This window comes from Oreochromis niloticus, linkage group LG13 (assembly GCF_001858045.2).
Source record: "Oreochromis niloticus isolate F11D_XX linkage group LG13, O_niloticus_UMD_NMBU, whole genome shotgun sequence".
Lineage (NCBI taxonomy): Eukaryota > Metazoa > Chordata > Actinopteri > Cichliformes > Cichlidae > Oreochromis > Oreochromis niloticus.
In genome coordinates, this window is record NC_031978.2 from 10757990 (window position 1) to 10765122 (window position 7133).

Consider the following 7133-nt stretch of genomic DNA (forward strand, 5'->3'; position numbering starts at 1 on the left):
GGGCAGTGTTGCGCTGGTGTAACTGACTGTTGTTTCACCCACCATTTCCAAAGCAAACAGGCTGTGATTACAGTTGAGGAGCGTGATCCGTTGTTAATGGTTTTCTAACGGCCTCGGTGACAGTTCTCAGGCTGCCACTGTGGACGGCTGTGATGGTCTTTAAAGAGCAGTGAAACTCTGGTGTTGAAGACAGCTTTGGAAGATGTAACGTAGTTAAGAGATATAATAAGATTTGTGAGGAAATGGAACTCTCCTCGCTTTCCTCCGCTTATTCTGAAGAGAGACAGCATGCAGGTAATTGTGCTATTTTTAACTGTAAGCAAACTTTACGGTACTTTTTTAAAACTGTGGACAGAACAACGCTTCAGATTCAAAACAAATTCTTCACTAATAACACAACCTATTTTACTTCAAAGACAATCCTGAAGATTAACGTTGCTTTGTTCTGCAAAACTGCTTTGCAATCAATAAAACAAAACAACACTGCTACTGATAAATGTTTCCACATTTATGTAAGTTTTTCTTGAGTAAATATTTACATTTTCCCACCTTTCCCACCTTGACTTATTACTTCATTGTATTTGTAATATACAAATATTGTCAAACGTTTTAAGAACTGAATAATTCTACTTCTTTTTATTTGTTTTGGCAAATTAACTTACTGTTAATTTGTCGAACTTCAAAAGCTTCAAATGTAAGTGTGGTCAAAACTGTGGTCAGCAAACACAGCTTTGCACTTGACTCGTCTAGCTGCGGTTTCAAAAGCTTTACAGATATTTTAGTAGCAAAAGGATATCGCCATTGTGCCTCGAACCAACCTTCTTCTTCCAGTTAAGAAAAAGACTTTCAGCGCAGGCACTTAAGCTCAGAGGCCACTGGCATGCACTGGGCACACTCAGTACATTTAATCTGAATATGAATTAATTCCTCATAGATGGAAAAAATAAAATACTATTCAAATGAGTATTTTAGTGTACATATGTGAGGGCATGTGGGAAGGTTTTCTCACAGTGGTACTTATGACGGGTTAGAGAGATGGCTGAAGAGAATGGAGAATGAGAAGCAGTTATAGTCATCATGCTATATCTGCTCAGCTTCTCTGTGAGTTGCGGTCAGTTCATCAAGAGCCAAGTGGGGATAAGGACAGAGTGTGTGTCCTTGTGCATGCATGCGTGGTAGTCTTTCTGGTGCTTCTGGTAATATGCTTCTTTCTATATGTGTCTGCATGTGTCTGTGTGGTATTGCTGACGGAGAACAGCTTAGAGGGGGCAATCCAGACATGTAAAAGCTGCCAGAATCCTCCACACACACATTTCAACAGGAGCCATCATTAATACTTTAGTCAGAGGCCATCCTGATGTGGGGCCAATTTAGACCCACCACTACACATAAATCTATCCCAGAAGTCTCTGCTTCTGTCTGGCCAGCTGGCAAGTAGCGTTGGAGGCACTGGAAAGAGGAGAGAAATCTATCCAATTACCTCTCCTCGTTTTCCTACGAAGAGAAAATTCACAATTTTTCTCTTTGGTTTCATTTTTGCAGCTTTACAGCCTGGTTGCTCAGGGAGGCAGCCTTAGCCTAGAGAAGCGACTTGTGATCACTTCAGTGGATCGGCATGGAAAAATGTGGGCGGTAATGATGAGCAGTTCAACTCGATTCAACATACAGTATATCCACAGATAATGTGCCTTTTAGCAAGGCACCTAACCCCCCCACCCAATTTCTCCCTAGGGAAAGCAGTTGGCTGTATAGTGCCTATGAAGCGTGTGTTTACTGCTTGTAGTGTGTTCGCTTATTTGTTCTTCTAGCAGCAAGGCCTCCAACTAAGCGATCGTATCAGTCGTTTGTTTCTTCTGAGTTAAACGAACCGTGTAAGCGTTTCTGAAATTACCCACATTAATGTTTCACAAACTATAAAGACAGAACATGCCTGTGTTCAGACACAGAAAAGATTGAAGAGATAAAGACAAACCCTAACCAGGAGAATGGAGTTTGACTCTTGTCATGGTTTGGGTTAAAACACACCCTTTCATAATGTTAAACACATGTGAGCAAACTCATTTCGCAAGGTGCCAAGCTCACCGTATCTTGAGGTGACAGCACCACCGCACAAGCACAGGAAAACTACGTGTGACCATAGCAAATATGGATACATGAGAACCAAGAAGCCTGTAAATGCCGATGAATGTCTCCAACTGGTTAAGAAGAAAACTGTGTAATCAACTCACTTCTTTTGCCACATTCTCCTATCGCATTATTTGACTTCACCACATTGTAAATTTATCAACTGGTTCATACTACAAGTATAATTTGTAACAAAATTGCATTGTCATTGAATTGGAGGGGGGTACAGGAAAGCTCCACCTCCACCAGTGCCTTTCTTGGTTTGTTTTGATTGGTTGAAATATAGAGTTCAGGACATAAGTAGTCTTACATATACTGTATATGCTGTAGGTACAGCGGAAGAGATTTAACAAAATAAACATACGTTTGGTGTAAAAGAGTTCAGAACAAGTTGAAATGTGTTCCCAGTCAGTGGCTCTTTATCATGATTGTAGAGCGTAAAACAAAACTGAAGCAAATGTTACTATGTTGCATGCTTTGGCATTGCAGCACTTGGCGAATAACATTGTGGCAAAACTCAGTTTTAAAAAAATTTTTTAAATAATTACAAATACAAAGCCAAGTTTTTGACTGTTATAGATTTAACTGATGTAGTAGACCAGAAGAATTTGAGGTTGAGCACTTTACATTGTTTTATTGCTGATCAGCTGATGGTAGTTTACATAGTACTGTAATAGAATAAGAAAGCAAAGAGGGCAAAAATGTTATTTTAAGTAATTTACATGTCACGTGGACAGTATCAGTGCTGAGACACACAGGTTAAAGGTTATGCTAAGGACTTCTACAGTCTTGTTGATGCCTGGGCACATATACGTGCAGGTGCAACAGAAGAAAATATGATAATGTTGTTTTATGACCAAATCGCCTCTGCAAAGCCAAACTAGGAAAGTGGATAGACAAATAATAGCATTAATCTGTCAATCTGAAAATGTCATTCACCACCTGCCTTGCACGCGTTTATGCATTCATGTCCATATACATGTACTGTGTATTCATGTATGCATGTATTGTATGTTTCGTTCTGTATTTTCAGCCCTGGCTTTTTGCCATCTTGTTGTAGATTCAGGAACCCTGTATCCTGGAATGACGCAATGTGTTTGTCTTCCTTAGAAGTTTGCCAGGGCATGGCTGTATCAAACACAAACACACACATGCACTCGCAATTGTTGAGACTGTAATTCTCTAACTAATTATGTTGGTAGTGGAGTAAATGTGAGCTCAAACTTGGCTTGTGTGACTTGTGATGGATAGTCTGCTCTGAATTCTGGAGTAGAGTTCATAATATTTACCCGGATACCGCAGGAAATGAATGGCTTGAAGCTGGCCGTTTCAATTTACACATTTTTCAGACCTCGTTTTTTGGCACTTTCATATAAATGGCTGAGAACATTATGCCTGTCTCCCTTTGTTTTATTTTCTCATTGCTCATACTATGTGACTCTGGGGCCTCCACTTTATATGCTTTTAGCAGAGTACAGTAACTAAGTGATTGACTTCCACACACTCAACACTCACTCCATCTACTGTACAAATCATTTGCATTTATTGTACTCAATACAGCAAATCTCTCTGTCAAGCATATGCTGATATGCAGCTAGCTGGACTGATCTAAATTCCCACATTAAGGTATTTCATTGAAGAACTCAAAGGGTTACGTCATAGTTTTACAAAATTAATAATTTTGACAATCTCCTTTTTTTGGCTTTTGGAAGAGTTCAACTCTTTCAAAAGCCATACCACTCATTTGCTGTGGTGAAAGTAGTGTATTTCTATTGAAACTGAGAAAAAACTTTTCCAAGAAATCCTTACATTTTTAAAATTAAAAGGAAAGACCCATGTTGGGTTGAGCCACAAAGATGATGAAGTTGACCAGTTGGGTTTGGTCAATGTTAGAAGCAATTTTTACACTAAGTATTTATAATTTATTCCCTTAAATTTCTCTTCATTCATGTGTCATTATTTCCCAAGCTGAGGTTAGCATCTGTTTGGTGTCACATGTTGCATCTTTCTTATAGCTGTTATTACTGACTTCTGTTCTCCTCATCCTCGTCTTCCTCTGCTGTCTCTGAGTGAAATCTGGAAATTTTCTACATGTTATTTGTATCACCCTAGTCGAGCACAATATTGACTAGTGACTGTGTACATTTTAACCATAGACTTTATGAAGATGGGTGAAGCTACCATAAATTTACCAACTGGTTTGCAGAGTCCTATATATGAAGCTTTAAAACTAGACGTAAAAAGTGCACGAAGGGTTGGACTATAAAACCGAGGAACACTCAGCAAATTTAGTCTTGAAGCTTGCAATTAAGGCCATCAGCTGATCAGAAAAGTATTTCTACAAGGTCACAGTTTAAGTGAGCCACAGGAGCACAGACAGTAAAAAAAAACATGTAGCTTTTGGGTTGGAAAAATTAAGACTATGCCGAAGTATCTTAAACCTGCCATCTAAGAGCTATAAAAGTCTATGGAAGATATCTCGCTAACGTGACCTCTGTATGTACTTTCATGCTGGGTTTATTGGCTAAATCATTTGCTTGGGTTCCTGCATTTTAAAAATAAATCTTGGTCATAGCATGTTTCAAAATGGATGCATGCTCACTGGCTAATGACTTGTCAGTCATAGTAGCCAATGAGTGTGCTGTTTCACTGACAAATCTACCCCTCATTGCCAGAACTCCTTTTTTAAAATTCACGATGGTAACAGTGAGAGTGGAAGTCTTTAGGCTACAAAACAGGCCTTTAAAAACCAGTGCTGATACCCACAGGATTCACCCCCTGCTGGCCACTACTAGAACTTCAGTCTAAAGATCTCACAGGTTTAGGCTTCACTACGTCTGTATTTAATATACAGTCTATGATTCTGATCTCTGTGATTGATCTGTTTAGGAATTTAAGCCAGGCGTCTGCTGTGAGGGCAAAAGCCAGCAATACTTTTAACTGTGCATGACCATGTTTTGATTCAGTGTGCACATACATGAGGGGGTATACAGAACAGGGTCCATCACCCATGTCTTTGTGTGTGTGAATGAAAGAGAGGCACTGGATGACGTGCATGCAGCTCACCCGGCACAACATGTGGCTCTCCAAGAAAAGAAATTAACAGCTGACGTGGTTGTCTGGTTGTGTATACCTGCAGCAGTATATGAGAACCAGTGAGTTGGTTATGGAGACAAGTCCCTCTTTATTTTTTTCTTTGATGTTACAGGATGAACATGCTGTGTAGGAAATATGAATCATGCAATTAAGCTTTAATTGAATTTCGCTTGGTCACGTTTTAATCTTATTACAAGTAAGATAACTGGGTTAATGTGTCTACGTGTCAGGAACGCTAATTTCAATAGTAACTTATAGTGATTTTGATGAAATTATCAGAGTGAATACAAATAGATTTACAGACAGGTGCGAAAGTACTAGTGGCGGCGTGGCAATGTACGAGCTGTGCTGAAGTCACCTGAGGCTGTGAGATTTTACGCTGCCTCTCTCTGCTCTGCTTTTCACCTGGGAAAGGAAGCTTACCTGTAATTGAAACCCCACTACCTCAGGCTCTGTACACACACATTAAAATAAAGATGCACATAAAGACATACTCTGACCCCTTCACCGTTGTGACTTGGTGGGGGGAGATGTCTTTGTTTATGTGTGTGTGTGTATGTGTGGGTATTTTAGTATATATTAAAACACTAAATATGTGCATTTCTCTCGTTTGTCATTCTGTATTTAAAAACAAGTTTTATGTCTGTGAGAAATTGAGAGAGAAGAAGCAAAGACAGGAGACGAACGAGGGGGGTTAGGAAGGAAACTTGAGATGGTCGGACCTCACCTGAAGGTGGAATTGGTTGCCTTGGGGCTATGAGCTGTCACTCACAGCAGTAGTAAGGATGTTGTTCCCAGGCCCTTCTGCTCAGGTGAGCAGAAGACAAGTGTGAGAGGGGAGCATTAAGAAACTGCTGTTTCTTACGTACTTCGCTGATATCCGGTATCACATCCGCTATCATGTTACAATTTGTGTCACATTTTCACCTTCCGTCTCAGCTGTCTGTATTTCCTTTCACGAGGGGGTGTTCCAAGACATTTTATTTTAACCCAGTGGTAAATGTGGTATGTCAGTGGAAAAGCTGGTGGTCAGTTCAACATGGCCATTTCAGAAACTACTTAATGTACTACTATTGCTTGAACTGTATATGGTGCGGTATGTGGTGGAAGACAATGCATTTGCCACACACATGTTCTAGGAAGTCTGGAAAGCAATTTTAATGTGGAAATAATCTGGTATACTCATGCATAGATGTGTATTTGCATCCGCATCAGCTTGTTATGTGAGGGGATTCCCAGAACTGTGTTGAGAGCGTCATTTTCCGTTCATGTTGGTGGCGATCCAGAGGTTGGGTGTGATCAACTTACTGTGTTGATTTTGTGTACATTTGCATGTACTGTTTGTTCACACAGCCTATTCCATTTCCATGTTACATTATACTTCCATTTCACTCCTTCCATGTTTCACAGGGAAGTTTTGCATTTTCTCCCCACTAAAATGATCTTGTAACTTTAATCACAAGTTACACTGCAGACCTAGACTAGTATAAAGTACTTATACACAACTAATCTTTTTTTTTCTTCATTCTAGTTTTTCTACACTGTTGGTAATTCAACTTTAGGGAAACATTTTAATACTGTTTCCTCCATCTACTTTTGATTTCACTGTTGTTTAAATCTAATTACTGCATTTGAGACATTTTGGAAAATGTCTTTGACAAATTGTGCGTATTTCAATCGACATTCCCTTACACTATTTTATTTAGTGTTTGATTACGATGACCTCATGCTCAGTGTCGTCACAGCAGCGAAACCCAAACCCCAAGCACTGAGTACTTGTTTCACATGTTTATTTTCACAGGAGACACACATCCTCCCCTCTGTCCTTCCACCTTCTTCCGTCTTTTATTGTCTGCAGCATCGAGCTGTAAAGACAGGTGGGGACAGCGGGGGATCAAAATATAAATATGAAA